This window comes from Monodelphis domestica, chromosome X (assembly GCF_027887165.1).
Source record: "Monodelphis domestica isolate mMonDom1 chromosome X, mMonDom1.pri, whole genome shotgun sequence".
Lineage (NCBI taxonomy): Eukaryota > Metazoa > Chordata > Mammalia > Didelphimorphia > Didelphidae > Monodelphis > Monodelphis domestica.
The window spans coordinates 74,339,258-74,356,679 of NC_077235.1; the positions used below are offsets into that span (position 1 = coordinate 74,339,258).

A 17,422-nucleotide genomic window follows, 5' to 3' on the forward strand; every position below is an offset into this window, starting at 1 on the left:
AGGCCCAATAAGTCTTGATTCACCCTTTAATTCTGACCTTGTGAGTATCTACTCGCCTCATGTGTGTTTCTTGTAGACAACATATAGACAACATATTGTAGACAATAAATGGATTCTAATCCACTCTCCTATTTGTCTTCATTTTATGGGTGAGTTCATCCCATTCATGTTCAAAGTTATGATTGTCACTTTTGAATTTCCTAGCATTTTGATATCCTCTCACAGTTCTGACCTTTATTCTTTTGCTATATCCTTTTAAACCAGTTGTTTACTTTTAGTCAATCCCCCTATTCCCCTCCCTTGATATGCTTCCCTTTCTGGCCCCTCCCTTTTTGTTCCCTTCATGTTTTTAGGGTCTATTAAGTTCCCTACCCCCTCTCCTTCCCTCCCTTTTTTTTGAACTCCCTCCCTCCTATCCCCTTAGTTTTCCCTTCTTCCTTACCCTGTAGGATAAGATAGACTTCAAGATCCCAATGGATCTAGATGCTCTTCCCTCTCAGAATTGATTTCACTGAGAGTAATATTCAAGTATTACCTATTAGCACTCTCTTCCTCTCCCTCTTATAAGAGTATTCTTCCCCTCCCCTTCCCATGTGTATCTTTGTGTGACAAAGATTATTCTATTTATTTTATTTCTTCATGTATCTCTTAGTACCATCATTGATTCCCCAACCCCCTTTTTTACAGATTATTTTATAGCTTTTAATGCCCCTATCTTTTCCTATGAATGATTCTTCTATTTACTATAAGAATGAAAACATTTTTGAGAGTTACAAATAACATTTTCCCCACATATTAATACATATAATTCGATCTAATTGTAGCCCTTAAAGAAGAGAGTTTGAATTAAAGAGTCATTTTTCTCCTTTTCCCTCTATTTTATATTTACCTTTTCATGTTTCTCTTGATCTTTGTCTTTGGATATCAAATGTTCCACTTAGTTCTGGTCTTTTCCTTACAAATACTTGGAAATTTTCTATTTTGTTGAATGCCCATACTTTCCCCTGGAAGTATATAGTCAGTTTTGATGGATAGGTGATTCTTGGTTGAAGACCCAGTTCTCTTGCCTTTCTGAATATCGTGTTCCAAGCCTTGCGGTCCTTTAGGTAGAAGCTGCCAGGTCTTGTGTGATCCTGATTGGTGCTCCTTTGTATCTGAATTGTTTCTCTTTGGCTTTTTGTAGGATTCTCTCCTTAGCTTGAAAGATCTGGAATTTGGCAATTACATTTCTGGGAGTTGTTTTTTGACGGTTTAGTGTAGAAGGTGTTCTATGAACTCTTTCAATGTCTATTTTGCTCCCTTGTTCAAGAACTTCAGGGCAGTTTTCTTGGATGATCTCTTGTAGTATGGTGTCAAGGTTTTTGTTTATTTCTGGCTTTTCAGGTAAACCAGTGAATCTCAAATTGTCTTGTCGTGTTCTGTTTTCCTGACCTGCCACCTTGTCAGTGAGATATTTTATGTTTTCTTCTATTTTGTCAGTCTTTTGACTTTGCTTTATTAATTCTTGCTGTTTTGCAAGATCATTGGTTTCCAGTTGCTCAATTCTGGTCTTTAAGGCCTGGTTTTCTGTTATAATCTTTTGGGTTTTTTGCTTTAACCTTTTGGTATTCAGCTATGATTTCTTCTTCTTTTTTTAAACCATTTCCCACTTCTCTTTCCAGAAGGCTTCCATCTTTTTGATATGCTCCAATTGACATTCTTCCAGGGCTTGTGGACAATTTCCATTTTTTTAGGTTTTGCCTTTGTCTGAATTTCATCCAGTATTTCCTTTGTAGCCTGGGTTTTTCCTCTGTAAAAATTCTCAAGGGTCACAGCCCTCTTTGGGGTTTTTTTGGAAGGATTTTGAGGCTCCTGTGCACAATTACCCATTTTCCTGGATGTTTTCCCTTCCCTCTTTAGTCAGAAATCTGAGTCAGCTGGGCAGGTTCTCTATGTATAGAGTTAAGGAGCAAGGATTTTGCCTGAGGCAAGCTCTCGAATCTCTGCAGTCCTTTGCAGCTCTTCTCAGTGTTACCTTCTGAGGGGCGCTCAAGGTCTATGCTCTCCTGCCTGACTGGGTTTCCAATCTAGCTGCTTTCAGGGGTAGTTCTCCAATGGTCCTTGTCAGCTTCCAAAGACCTAGAAGTGCCTCTTGATCGCTCTAGAAGTACTCCTCACTCACTTCCTAGTTCTGGTGGGCTCGCTGGCTCTTGACACCTAAGGTCTGCGCTCTCTCACGTGCTGGGGTTTCCCGACTACCTGCTTTCAGGGGTAGGTCCCATGCAGTCCTAGTCAGCTCCCAAGGACCCAGAGGTGTCCCTTACTCACTTGACTTGGCATGCACTGGCTCTGGCTTTGGCTCTGTAGGTGTGGGTGGGGGAGGGTGGATTGGCTCCTGTTTGGGTGGAAGCCCTTCCACTCTCTTATATTTATTGGGGAAAAGGCCCAATCCCATGCACCTTTAATGCTGCACCCTACTGTACAGCTCCTCTGCTCCTCTAAAAATGATTCTTAAGGTCTTTTGAGGTAGACCTTGTTCGTATGTGCTGGGGAGAGGAAGTGACCCACATTTAGACTGCTGCCATGCTTACCCAGAAGTCTTAGCCCATACATTGTTGCATGGATCCTTGGTTACATATTATTGGGGATTCTTGTAGACACCTCACTCATTTTTTCTGTTGGGTTTTTCCTTAAGATTTTTATTTACTAGAGTAATTGCAGAAGTGAGTTTTGGGATTGTTGATAAAATGGTTATTGCACTTCTAGGGTAGTTGCTCTTATATACCTGGTCCCATTTGTCCATACAAATTGGACTGTGCTACTGCTTCTGGCCTCTTCTTTCTCTCTTCAACCATTTTGGAATCAGGGAGACAATGTTAGTGAAAGATGTCCTTGAGCTGATCTCATCAAGATGGTTGATCTCATCAATGAGATGATGATCTCATCAATCTCCTCTTGATGGTTGCAATGGCCCCACAGAAGGCTCAATGAGGCATTGAATGTGGCACATTTGCCCTGATCTAGGGGGCTTTTAATTCAGGCATTCATTCCCACCCTGATTTCCCCTAGGACCCTTATGCAGCCCAAGCAGCTTCCTTTAAACATCTCATAATTCCTACCTTCATTCTGTTTATTATCTCCACATTACATGTGATTATTGAAATCTCAAATGGCACTCAACCGAAATCTATCAAATTTCTCTTTATGCCTGTCACTCCATTTTACCCCTCTTTGCCCATCTCTACCTCATTCTTAATGTCCAATAACTCCTTCAACAACTGAGACTCCAGAGGATAAATTCTCTGAGATCAGCAAGATGGACCTTGCCTAAGCTTTTACCTCCATATCCATGGAAAATATTCAGAGAGGGTTCTGAAGGAATGAGGGGGATGGGCAATTCCCTACTTTTCTAAATGGGAGAAATTAAGGTAAAGGCCTTTCAGCTGCTAAGTGTCTATCAGAGGCTGATCCAATGCCCCTCAGGGGCTTGGCTGGCCAATTGATCTCTTCTCCACTACTGAAGATTCTCAGAAGGCCTAGTTCTATGGGGAATTTCTCCAACATCTACTCAGAAAGCCTATCCAGGGAACCTGAGTCCATGAAGCTTGGTTCTCAGAAGAGGTAGCTGCCAAGATGTAATCCAGCTAGCTTGGCAGAAAAGAGAATCCTGGACTCAGAAACTACTTTTACCACATTCTGGTTATACTGTAGCCATGGCCAAACCCCTCCCCCTTTTGATTTCACTTAGCCCTTTCTATCAAATGAGGAGGTTGGACCAGATGATCTCTGAGATCTCTTCCAGCCTCCAGGCAACCCAAACCTCCAAGCCCCTTCAGACTCCTCTCCTCCATCCTTCCACAGCTCCAGTCACCCAGTCAAACAACCTCCTCCCTCTATGACAAAAACACTGTCAGTCTAATGCTTTTTAGTGGGCCAGACACCATCCAGCTAATTCAGTCCATGTTCTATGCTCAAAGCCTAGAGTATAGCCCATGGGTCTCCCTGGCCCTTTGTCTCTTGAGCCACAGGTGTCTTCTATCCTGCAGAGCCTGTCTCACCTCAGAATGGAACGTTATGCTTCTGGAGGGATGAGCAGGGATCATTTCCCTTCTTTGCAAGTGGATTCAGCATTCTGTGGCTTGTGTTTCATGACCACTTTTCTGTCAACTGGTTCTCAGGATATTCTTCGGCAAATCCTGTTTTCTCTGGACCCTCAGAAAAGCATTCCCAGCACTAAAGGGACAAGCAGACAAGTGGAGATGAGTCCAGGCTAGACAGACCCTGTTTCCCTCTGAGACCTGGTGGGCAGTGAGATCAGTGCCCACCTTGATCAGGCAGTGGTCCTTCTCCCAACCACCCTGCCCTAGATTTGTCTCCATTGTTTCTCATTGGGCATCCTGCTCACATCTCTGCCAGGAGTTAGTGTCCCTCGCAATCCCATATTCGGGGTCCATTTCCCCTCTACCTTTTGCCCTCCCCAGTTCCTTTTTTCTCCCCTCCACAAGAGCCTCCTAGGTACCTAGGCTTGGTGTGGTTACAGAAGGAGGGAAGGTGGGATTTTCTTACTTCTGCTTCCCTGGTAGAATGTCCAGGAGAGAGATGACCACATGACCATGACAGATTGCCAAAACTCCTGGGTTGTCTGTCTCAATATCTTTTCGTTCCACTCACTCTATATAACCCCTCTTAGTCAGCATATTAGGATGTAATGGTGTCTTTGTGTCCTCACACACATGGCAAGGCCTTCTCGGCATTTTTCCCTTCCTTCTGTGCTCAAGAGCCCTCAGTGATTGGCTGTATAAGCCTATATACACGAATATGTTGATATTCTCTTCAGTCCTATGTCTCTAGACTCAGATCCAGAGGATTTTCATGTCAAAAAAAAAAATATTTCACAGCTCCCATTGATGAGAACCAATAATAAATACACCCGCAGATAATTCGTGCCTTCCTTTCCCTTCAGGAAGTCTCAGATATTCTTTCTATCTTCCTATTGCCCCATCCATCTGATCCATCATTCTCTCTGTTGCTATAGATATGAATATGCCCACATTACCCCTCTTGTCTTATTTATGTGAATGTGTGTGCCTATATCCTTATTCCTTTTCATGAAGATATGTGTAGGATAACCTTCTCTCTCTCTCTCTCTCTCTCTCTCTCTCTCTCTCTATCTCTATCTCTCTCTCTCTCTCTCTCTCTCTCTCTCTCTCTCTCTCTCTCCCTCACTCTCTCTCTCCCTCCCTCTCTCTCTGTCTATCTTTCTCTCTCCTTTTTCCATGCAAGATTTCTCCTCTCAGATCCCAAAATGCTTAAAAGAATCTTCCTTTTACTTTGCCTCAGGTAGGATATGTAAAGGTCCCCATAATTGTGTGCATAGTGTGTGTCATTCGAAGAGAGTGAATATATTCAAAGAGGAAGCTAGATTGAATGAGGCCCCATTGATACAGTTATTACGCAGGAGTCCACGTATCCTCATATATCATACACATGGATCATAAGGGAGAATAGCATATGTTGAGACAGTGAACACATCAGTGCTCATGGTATATGGACATACTAAAGGAGTATCTGTCAAGTGAGATGGATTCATCCATGTGTAGACAGGAAATCTGCATGCTCACATATGACTACTAAAGGAGTAGAGAGGATAATTCATTATAGGAATGGATGAAAGGAAAAGTATCAATATCTGCATATATAGAACAGAAAATGTGGCCTCTATCTAGTTTAAATAAAAAGGAAAGGTAGGAGTCCTCAACTGGGAGATGTGTTTGAATTTACAACATCTTTTTTTCCATGTGATTTTCTATAATAATGAATATAGTCAACCTGTTTTTTCCTTGGGCTACCCTAAAAATTTTCCCTTCCTAATATTAGCAGAAACCCCTACTATTGCCCCATTCAAATTACTATGTATGAATATTGATGGAAAATTCATTAGGAAATGATGGTATTCGTGGGTACAGGACTTAGTGTGGGAGTGACTTACTATTAGACTCTCTGTGTATGGAGACCATTTTCCATCCCATTGCTTGGGAATCATTGCTTATAAATGAGAAGAGATCAGACCTGGTTGGGACACGGAGAAATTGTGCCCAATCCTTTTGCCTTAGATATCTATTAACAGAATTGTTTACTGAAATCAATTTGGGTGGGTGATGAAGTGTTTATTGCCCTCCAGGGAAAGCTATGCCCTATACTCTGAGCCCCAATGCTACATTGAATTGGGCTCCTGCTTCTTAATTCTTGTTCTTCTTCAGTCTTTGTGGAAGCAGAGAGAGACAAGTTGAGTGAGAGATATCCATGATCTTTGCATGTTGGGGGAGAAGCGCTCTCCCTCTGGCTGGTAGAACATCACAGACTAGTCTAAGGTGGGACAGGAAAGGGCACAATGAGCTGTGGTCAAGAGCTTGTTATTGGGAAGGCTTCCTCCTATCCCACCCTGCATCCCCCCCACCATTCTGCCACCCAAGCAGGACCTTTTGTACAGCTGACAATCTCCCACCTCTATTCTCTGTCCCTCATCTCCAGCTTGCTTCCCACCAATGAAGTCCTGTCAATCTGCCCCCACCCTCCACCCACTCCCAGGCTCTCTGATCCTTTGGCCAACTCTTGACCACCTCTGCCCCATTTGGACTGTCAAAGGCCCTCCTTCACACACATAGCAGTCCCCCTCCCAGAGAGAGAATTGTCTGAGGGCAGGAGAAAAGGACTTTGCCCAGCCTGCTACCTACAAGGTTCAGGAAACGTTGAAGGAGAGCCCAAATGGAGTCAGTTCTGAGTCATCCCAATTTCACAAGTAGAGAAGCCCCCCCCCCCCTTGGCAGAGCGACACGTGCCCCCCTTCCTCAGGACTGTCACAGCCCCTGTGCAAGGCTGGGTCTGGAGGAACCAGTCCTGGACCTTTTCCCTGCCCTGGGAGCTGTCCCAGGTCCTCAGCTTGTGCTCCCTGCCCACAATGTCTCCCAGATTCAGGCAGCTGAGGCTGGGCTGGGCTTAGGGCGGTTCCCCACATCTGTCTCCTGTGCAGTAGCCATTCTCAGCCAGAGGGGGAGCCGTAGACTAGCGGAGCAGAGACCTGGCTAGGCGCCCCTCCCCCGCTTGGAGCTGATGGCCAGTGACATCAGCGCCTGGACATTCTGCAGGGCTACTGCGTCAACTCCCTCCCCCCTCCATCGGGCCCCCAACGGGCATCACCCCACCTGCCCGCCTGGCCTCAGCTCCTCTCGCGCCACCCCCACCCACGTCCGGCTCCGCCGCGTGCGCTTCCAGGCGGCTCCCCACGCACCCACTGCGGCTCATCTCCTCGCTCCCACCTTTGCTGCTGCAAGTGGCCTGGTGCGGGGCTGTTACACACTGTGGCCATCCCGGGAGCCCGGCATGGACGGAGGGAGGCACAGGCACCGTTATTGCTGCCCGGGCCCCTCTGCTGTGTGTCCACACGTCCCTGCGTCAGCCCTTCAAAAGCCCACCCCATTGGGCCCACTGGGTTCTGGTGCACGAGGCCTCCAAGATGGCCGCTGCCCAATCTAGGGGCTTCTGGGGGGCTGTAAGGGGACCCGATAAGGAATCAGCAATCCCTAGAGAGCACGCGGGAGTGCTCAGATCTCAATAGCATGGGAATGCCGCAGAGAATTCAGAATACCATTCTTCAGGAGACCCTCCTCTCATATTCCAGTCTAGGGCTGGGCAGGGCCAATGGGGGAGCACTCATTCAGGCTCAATAAGCAAAGAAGGGAAGCTCACCGAGGAGGAGAGATGTCTGACTCTTCCACCATCGCATTCCATAGGAATGAATATTGCCAGCCTGTGTTGCCTTGGGTTGCCATGACTCTTCTGCCTCAGTCAGGCATGTGTATCTGAAAGTGCCTCTGTGGGCCGCCTTTGGGCTTCTGCCACCGTAACTGCCAATGGATGGGGATGACAATATTTTATGAAGTGATTTGGGGGAACAAGAATTTGCATGTGAGCATGGAAGGGTCTTCTCTGGGTGTGTGGCTGGCTGAGGGGCTGGGTGGGGTTCATGTGGGAGTATCCCATGCTGCACTGCAACATTTGTTGGATCCATGGTAGCAGGTTGGAAGATGTCAGGTTGGAGTGGAGACACCTTCTGCTTTGTGCTTTCTTTTAGATTTCTGTTAACTAGAGTATTTGTAGGAACAAGGGTGGGCCTATTAAGAAGGGCCTTTAGCCTTCCTGGGAGGATGCTCTCTCATATCCCTGGCCCCATGTTTACAAATAACTGCACTGGACTCCTGCTTCAGGCCTCATCTTTGTCTTCAGGCTGCTGGCAACAGAGAGACAATGTTAAAGAGACTGGCCATAAGGATGACCTCTGCAGGTTGTAGTAGAAGCCTTCTCCCCTGCTTGGAAGAACTTCCCAGATTAGCCTGGGTGGGAAATGTTGGGGCTAATGAGGTCTAGAGCAGGGATTGTGATTCAGCAGGCTTCCATCCCTACCCCGATTTCCCCTGGAACCCTTCTGCAGCCCAAGCAGGTTCCTTTAAACAGCTTGCAATTCCCACCTTTGTTCAGTCTGTGATCTCCACTTTCCCTGTGATTATTGAAAGCCCAGAAGCCACTCAGTCCATGTCTACCAAGTCTATGTACGTCCCTGTCACTCCATGGTACCCCTATTTACCCATGTACCCCATTTTCTTAATGCACAAGATAACTCCCAAGGCAGCTCATACTCTAGAAGAGGAATTCTCTGAGACCAGAAACATGGACCTTGCCTAGGCTTCTACCTCTACATCCAAGGATCTTGTTCATGGAGGGTCCAGAAATCACGAGGGGGTGAGAAGATCCAAGATTTCCTAAATAAAAGAAATTCTGGGAAGGTCTCACCTACCCCAGCCTGATCCAAAGCCCCTTATCACTTGATCTCTTCTCCATGACTGAAGACTCCCAGAAGTCCTGGCTCTATGGGGAATGTCTCCACCTGATTCTGAAGGAACCTGAGTCCATGCAGCTTGGATCTCAGAAGACTTATCTGCCAAGATGTAATCCATCTAGCTTGGCAGACAAGAGTTCGGCACTCTGAACCTGGATTTCCCCTCCTGGCTGTACTATAACTCTCATCCAAACCCCTTCCCTTTTGACTGCACTTAGCCTTTTTAATTAAAGGAGAAGGTTGAACCAGATGACCTCTGAGGTCTCTCCTAGCCTCCAGGCCACCCAAATCTCCAAGCCCCTTCAGAGTCCTTTCCTACATCCTTCCCCAGCTCCAGTCACCCAGTCAAAGCCTCCTTGCTCTATGACAACAACACTACCAGTCTAAAGCTATTCAACAAACGATCTATGATTTCAGCCTAAAATATTGCCCTTGGGTTTCCTGGGCCTTCCTGTCCTGAGCCACAGGTGCCCCCAGGCTACAGGGACTGTCTCACCTCAGAATGGAAAGCCACAGTCCTGGGTGACCAGTAGGAATCATTTCTTTCCCTTGGGACTGGATTCAGCAGTCTGTTGATTGTGTTTCCCGATGACTTTTCTGACAAGTGAATTTCAGGGTGAACTTTGGGTAAATTCCCAGAATTCTCTCCCCTCTTAGACATCCATTAGCAGCCCTAGGAGGACAAGCAGACAAGAAAAGGTGAGTCCAGTCCAGCCAGAGCCTTGTCTTTTTAACCTCTCCTAGCTGATACCTGGTTAGCAGTGAAGTCAGTGCCCACCTTGATCAGGCAGTGGTACTTCTTCCAACAACCCTACCCCACTTTGAATGGTCTCCCACTGAGTTTCTTTCTAATCTCTCTGCCAGCAGTCATTACTCCTCTAACTCCAATATTCTCAGGCTTCATTTTTCGGTCCCCGCCTCCTTTTCCCCTCCCTTATCAACAATGCTAGAAAGCAGCACTTAGGGTTTGGGATTTTCCAGGTGGGTGGGGGGAGATGGAGATTCCTTACTTCTGCTGCTTCCAGGGAGTCTGGCAGAGAGGGAGACTGTGATGTATGGACAGATCCCCTGGGCTGTCTCTATCCCTACACCTCTCCTGCCTCGTATAAGCCCACCCCCTCCAGACAGCATATTATGATATAATGGGGGTCTTTGTTTCATCAGACTTTTCTCATCAGGGGAATCTCTTCATCTCCACCTTCTCATTCCTGCTCTGGATGTCTTGTTGTTTGGTTCTCTCATTCCCATATACAGGAAGTTCAGGCCCATTTCATTGATGTATTTGTTCTCTCCATTCCTATGACTCTGGAGTCTCTAATTTATTTTATAACAGAACATTTGTGTGTATAAAAATGTAGAGAATGTATGACATCTCCTGTATAATGAGGACAGAGAACATATTCAGGGTTCCAAGACCTGCGGCTACCCTGTCCTTATTCCTCTCTAGCATTACTTATACTGGTTCTATTATTTCATGTGCATGACTGACATACCCTGGGTCCTCAAAAATATAAGCAAACATCTTTATTATCCTAAACCTCAATGTCTAGGCGAACGGAGATTCTCTCTGTATTTCTATATATCTACATATATTCTCTCTTATAGATAGATAGAAAGAGTTTTTGTCTTCCTTTGAATCATATATGGGCTCTTCTCCCTCTCTGTATACCTGAAAGGCTTCTCCTTCCTCTGACCCTGGGCTGGGCTCCTATTGGTGTCCACAGACAGTGTCTTATTATTCACATATGGGAGTAAAGAGGGAATATGTGGACCACAGGAAGAGCAATCTAGGTGGAATCAGCTCTCACCAGTGCAGGACTCATATATGATATAAGCTACCCGAGAGCACATGTATGTGAACAAGGAGAAGCACACTTGAATAATCAAATGGCACTTCCCAAGGGAGAATACAGTGAATCTCTGCACCCCAAATACAAGAGTTTTCATACTAATTGGCTCTACATATCACACAGGGAGTCATTAATGCCTAGAAAGGACAGGTCAGTGCTGAGTTCTGCACACCAAGATGGTATAGAGGAGAATATCTAATATGAATCTATAAAGAGAATACAGCTATGCAGGAATATATGGGGGAAGAGAGAAAGGCTGAATGGTGCTCTGTGTTTAAATAACCAGATAAACAGGGATCCTGATCAGGGGATGATATATCTAAGCCGTACTACTGACCTCTTCTTTGGGATTTTCCAAAGGAATCAACGTGCTCAACTGCTTTCTCCTTTGGCTTTCTCATCTCTTCTTGTATTTCAGGCAGCTGTTTCTGAAAGCCCTTTTTTTACACCTGTTTAGTCTTCTCTCCAAGATTCCTGAAACATATCAATGAATTTTTTTGAAATGATTTAATTGATGGGTACAGGAGAGTGTGTATATCTGGAGTGAAAATCTATATCTATGTCTGTGTCAGTGTGAATATTTGTGTTTGTGTCTCCTGCCTTCTCTCCCATTCCTTGTTGGATGGATCCTTGGTTAGACAGTCGTGAGGATTTATGTAGATCCCAAGCCCATTCCTTGGGTTGGGTTTTCCCTTAAGAATTTCATTTACTACACAATAATTGCTGGAGAGAGTTTTCGGTTTGTTGATATTATACTTAAAATTAAAACCATACTGGAGAAAAGTTGCCCTCATATATATCTGGTCCCATTTGTCCTTTCAAATTGGGACTGGGTTATTTGCTTCTGGCCTCATCTTTACCCGTTCAACCTTTTTGGAATCAAGGAGACAATATTAGTGAGAGATGTCCTTGAGTTGATCACTTAAAGAGGGGGCTAATGTCCTCTTCCTGTTTGCAATAGCCCCACAGACTGGCTCATTGAGGTCATGGAAGTGTCACATGTGCCCTGATTTAGGTGCTGTTCCTTCAGACTTCCTATCCTACCCTGATTTCCCCTAGGATCCTTCTGCAGCCCAAGGAGAATCCATTAAACAACTCAACAGTTCCCACCTTTATTCAGTTCATGATCTTCATTTTCCATATAATAGCACTGAATCTATGACTACCACCAAGCCTTTCTTGATCCCTATTCCTTTCATGATACCCATCTATGACCAATCTCTCTACCCCATTCCTCCTGTCCAAGAACTCCTTCAACATGCTGAGACCCCAGAGGAGGAATTCTCTGAGATCAGCAACATGGACCTTGACTGAGCTTTACCTCTAAATCCAAGGAATATGTTCAAAGAGGTTCCAGAAATGTATGAGTGGGATGGGCAAATCCCTGTATTCCTAAGGTCACTTTAAGGGAAGGTCACTTCTCCACTAGGCTGATCCAAACCCCTTAACTTGACCTCTTCTCCTCTATGGTTGAAGACTCCCAAAAGACCTGGCTCTATGGGGAATTTATCTGATTCTGAGGCAACCTGAGTCCATAAAGCTTGGCTCTCAGAAGAGGTAGCTGCCAAGATGTAAGCCAGCTTGCTTGGCAGACAAGAGGATCCTGGACTCAGGGCCTGCTTTTGCCCATTCCCTTCCTGGCTGTGTAACCTAGACCAAACTCCTCCCCTATTCTTCACTTCATGTAACCCTTTCTGTCAAAAGATTAGGTTGGGGGGGTGGGAACGAAAAGAAAATGATCTGTTTCCAATGAATAATGTATGAAAATGACCAAATAAAATAATGTTTTAAAAACAAAAAAACAAAAAAAATTAGCTTGGACAACATGACCTCTGAGATCCCTTCCAGTCTCCATCCTCAAATCTACAAGCCCCTTCAGACTCCTCTCCATCATTGCCTCTCCATCTCCCTTCACCCAAACAGCCTCCTCCGTCTATGACAAAAACGCTGCCAGACTAATGGTTTTTGGTGAGCCAGGCCTCATCCAACTAGTTCAGGCAATGTTCTATGCCTAAAGTCTACCATAGCCCATGGTTCTCCCTGGACCTTCCTCCTGAGCAACAGGTGTCACCCCTTCCTACTGGGACTGTCTCACCTCAGAATGGAAAGCTGTTGCTCTGGAGAGACTAGCAGGGGTCTTATCTTTCTTTTGAGTCAGGATTCAGCAGTCTGTGGCTTCTATTTCCTCACCACTTCTCTGCCAATTGATCCTCAGAGTTGCCTTTGGGTAGATTTCTGGACCTCTCTCCCCTCTCAGACATCCATTAGCGGCCCTAGGGGAACAAGCAGACAAGAGAAGATGAGTTCTGGCTTGCCAGACCCTCCCCTTGTTAATCCTTCCAATCAGAGATGTGGTGAGCAGTGAAGTCAGTGTCCACCTTGGTGAGGCAGAGGTCCTTCTCCCAAAAACCCTGCCCCAATCTCCATGGTCTAGCAATGGGAATCCCACTAAATTCTCTGCCAGAAATCAGTGCCCCTCTCACTCCAACCCTGTCAGGCTCCATTTCCATTCCATCATTCTCCCTTCCTGCCTCCTTTTCCATTTTCTCACCATCAATGCTACAAGGGACCCCAAGGGGTTGGGCTTGTTCAGGAAAATGAGGGGAGATGAAGACTCCTTACTTCTGCTCTCTCCAGGGAGTCTGTCAAGGAGGGAGATGACTATAGTGACTGTGAAGGATGAGCAGAGCGCCAGGGCTGTCTCTATCCCTACACCTCTGCTGCCTCTTATGACCCTGCCCCCTCCAGTCAGCATATTATGATGTAATGGGGTCTTTGTGTTATCAGACTATTCTCATCAGGGGGATCTCTGTATCTCCCTCTTCCCTTCCTACTTGGAAGATATCTCAGTATTTGGCTCTGTATCCATATATACAGAGAGATCCAGCCCATTTCATTAATATAACTATTCACTATATGACTCTGAAGTCTCTCACATAATATGTAAAGGAACATTTGTTTGCATGAGAATTCAGAGAATATATGACATCTCCTGTATCTGAGGATAGAGAATATATTCACATATGTAAGACCTCAGGCTGCCCCCTCCTTATTCCTCTCCAGAATTACTAATAAGTGTTCTAGCAATTCATTTCCAGGTCTTACACTTCCTCTGACCTCACAACCCCCAGCAATCATCCCTTATCCTCCTCCTTTCTGTCTAGGCACTCACAGATTCTCTCTATTCATTCCTATATATTGACATATATTCTCTCCAGATAGACAGACAGACAGACAGACAGACATACAGATAGATAGCCAGACAGATAGATAGAGCTTTATCTTCCTTTCTCTGATTTATATATAATTTCTTCTCTCTGTATACCTGTAAGGATTCAGCTTTCCCTCCCATTGGGATAGGCTTTGGATGATGTCCATTGATGCCCACAGACAGTGTCTCATTCCTCACATATAAGGAATCTAGATAGAATCAGTTCTCACCTGTACAGGACTCATTATAGATAAATGGTACCTGGGAACTCACATATGTGAACAAGAACTACAATTGCATAATCATATGGCACTTCCCAAGGGAGAATACAGTGAATTTCTATTCCCCAAATATAGGTGTTTTCATACTTTTTGGCTCCATAGATCACAAAGGGAGTCAGTAATGCCTAGAAAGGACTCGTCAGGGCTGTATTCTGGACACGAAGGGAATGTAGAGGATAATTCCTAATATGAATCTATAAAGAGAACAAAGAATACGGAATATATGGGGGAAAGGAGAATGCCTGAGTGCTCCTCCATGTCTAAATAACCCAAAAAGACAAGGATCCTGCCTAGGGCATGATAGTTCTGAGCCTTCCACTGACCTCTTCCATGGGATTCAACATAGGAATCAAAATGCTCAAATCCTTTCCCCTTTTGCTTCCTCAATTTTCCTCCTAACTCAGGTAGGCCCTTTTGACACCCCCTTTTGTCTTCTCTTCATGATTTCTGAAGGATATCAATGAAAATATTTTTGAGACAATTGCATTTAGGGGTAGAGCAATTCATGTGAATCTGGTATGAAAGTCTTTATTTATCTCTTTGTCAGTGTGAATATTTGTGTGTGTGTGTTTCCTGCCTTCTCTCCCATCCCTTGTTGGATGGATCCTTAATCAGACAGTTGTGGGGATTTATGTAGACTCCATACCCATTTTTTGTGTTGGGTTTTCCCTTAAGATTTTGATTTCCTATAGTAATTTCTGGAGTGAGTTGGGAGTTGTTGATAACATGCTTATAACCCGCCTCGGGAAATTGTCCTCATATATTCCTGGTCCCATTTGTCCTGACAAATTGGACTAGGCTGGTGCTTCTGGCCTCATCTTTCCCTCTTCAGCCTCTTTAGAATCATGGTTACAATGTTAGTGAGAGATATCTTTCAGCTGATCTCTTCAAGATGTGACAAATCCACTCTTCCTCTTTGGGATAGCCACACAGACTGGCTCAATAAGCCAATGGAAGTGTTATATTTGCCCTGATCGATGGGCTGTTAATTTAGGCTTCCATGCTGACCCTTCTTTCCCCAAAGGACCCATCTGCTGCCCAAGAACATTCCTTTAAACAACTCAGAATTCCTACCTTTAATCAGTTTGTAATCTTCACATTGCATTTGATTATTGATAGCACAAATTCACTCATTTCACATCTACCAAATATTTCTTTATCCCTTTCAAGCCATGTTACCCCCTCTTTACCCATCTCTACCCCATTCTTAATGTCCAAGAACTCCTTCAGCAGCTTAGACCCCAGAGGAAGAATTCTTGGAGATCAACAAGGAGGACCTTTCCTAAGCTTTTTCCTCCATATCACAGGAAAATGTTCAAAGAGAGTTCCGAAGGAATTAGGGGCATGGAAAATTCCCTACATTTCTAAATGGTAGAAATTCAGGGAAAGACACTTCCACTACTAAGTGTTTACCCAAGGCTGATCCAACGCTCCTCAGGGGCTTGGATGGCCCCTCAACTGATCTCTTCTCCATGACTGAAGACTCTCAGAAGTCCTGGTTCTATGGCGTAGTTATCCATATACTTCTCAGGGAACCCATCCAGGGAACCCGAGTCTATGAGTCTTGGCTCTCAGAAGTGGTAGCTGCCAAGATATAAGCCAGCTAGCTAGGCAGACAAGAGAGTTCAGTACTCTGAACCTGGATTTGCCCCTCCTGGCTGTACTGTAACCCTGATCTAAACCCCTCCCCTATTGACTTCACTTAGCCTTTCTATCAAATGAGGTCGGTACAGATGAGCTCTGAGATCTCTTGTAGCCACCAGGCAAACCAAACCTACAATGCCCTTCATACTCCTGTCCTACATCCTTCCCCAGCTCCAGTCACTGAGTCATACAGCCTCCTCCCTCTATGACTAAACAGTACCAGTCTAAAGCCTTTTGGTGGGCCATCCTCCATCCAGCTAGTTCAACACACATTCTATGCTTTAAGCCTAGAATATACCCCATGGGTTTCCCCGAGCCTTCCTGTCCTGAGCCACAGGTGCCCCCCTCAAAAGTCCCTGTGGGACTGTCTCACCTCAGAATGGAAAGCTATGGTTCTGGTGGGAGCAGCAGGGATCTTTTCCCTTCTTTGCACTGGATTCAGCAGTCTGTGGCTTGTGTTTCGTGACCACTTTCCTGATTACTGCTTCTCAGGATGTTCTTAGGCAAGTCCTGGTTTCTCTGGCTTCTCAGACAAGCATTCCCAGCTCTAAGAGGAAAAGCAGACAAGTGGAGATGAGTCCAGGCTAGACAGACCCTGTTTCCTGCTGACACCTGATTGGAAGTGATGTCAGAGCCCACCTTGATCAGGAAATGGTCATTCTCCCAACCACCCTGCTCCAAGTCTAGTCTCTATTATTTCTCACTGGGCATCCCACTCACATCTCTGCCAGGAGTTAGTGCCCCTCTAAACCCCACACTCGGGGTCCATTTGCCCTCTACCTTTTCCTCTCCCCAGTTGCTTTTTTTTCTTCCCTTCACAAGAGGCTCCTAGGTGCCTAGGCCAAGGTGTGGTTTGCAGAGGGAAAGGGAATGTGGGGTTCTCTTACTGCTGCTGTCTGGTGAGACTATCAAGGAGAGAGATGACCACAGGACCTTGACAGATTACCAGAGACCCTGGACTGACTGTTTCAATATGTTTACCCAACTCTCCCTTTATTACCTTCCTAGTCAGCATACTATGATGTAATGGAGTCTATGTGTCCTCACACTATTCCTGGCAAGGCTTTCTCTGCATTTTCCCTTCACTTTGTGCTCAAGAGCCCTCAGTGATTGGCTGTATAAGCCTATATACACAAAGAGTAGGCCCATTTCATTTATATAGCAACATAATCTCTTCATTCCTGTCTCTAGATTCTGATCCAGAGGATACTTATGTCAAAACGAAATATTTCATATCTCCCATTGATGAGAACCGTTAATAAAGAAACCACAAGATATGTTCTGCCTTCCTTTCACTTCATTCCAGGCCAGGAAATTTCAGATATTCATTCTATCCCTTCCTTTATTATCTTTAGTTTTTCTATTGTCCTATCCACCTCATCCATCATTCTCTCTGTTGCTATGGATATGAATATTTCCTCATTCCCTCTCTAGTCTTACGTATGTGTATGTGTGTGCCTACATCCTTCTTCCTGAACATATATGTAGGATTACCTTCTCTCCTCTCTCTCTCTCTCTCTCTCTCTCTCTCCCTCTCTCTCTCTCTCTCTCTCTCTCTCTCTCT

At 45.2% G+C, this 17,422-nt stretch overlaps 1 long non-coding RNA gene across 2 annotated transcripts in view; it reads right to left on the minus strand.

The window, feature by feature from the left end:
• Positions 1-16,861, minus strand: part of LOC103095434 (uncharacterized) — a 38,051-nt gene extending 21,190 nt beyond the window's left edge. Inside the window, exons 1-7 of one of the 2 annotated variants that reach the window (XR_008914465.1) lie at positions 16,746-16,859; positions 16,232-16,405; positions 12,818-12,995; positions 11,060-11,196; positions 9,369-9,545; positions 7,726-7,883; positions 6,126-6,345 (exon numbers count right to left, since the gene is read on the minus strand). This is a non-coding gene — a long non-coding RNA (uncharacterized LOC103095434). Of the gene's footprint in view, positions 1-6,125; positions 6,346-7,725; positions 7,884-9,368; positions 9,546-11,059; positions 11,197-12,817; positions 12,996-16,231; positions 16,406-16,745 lie in introns of those variants that run through there. The other variant, XR_474082.3, reaches the window with a different exon arrangement.
• Between the last annotated feature and the right edge of the window lie 561 nt (positions 16,862-17,422).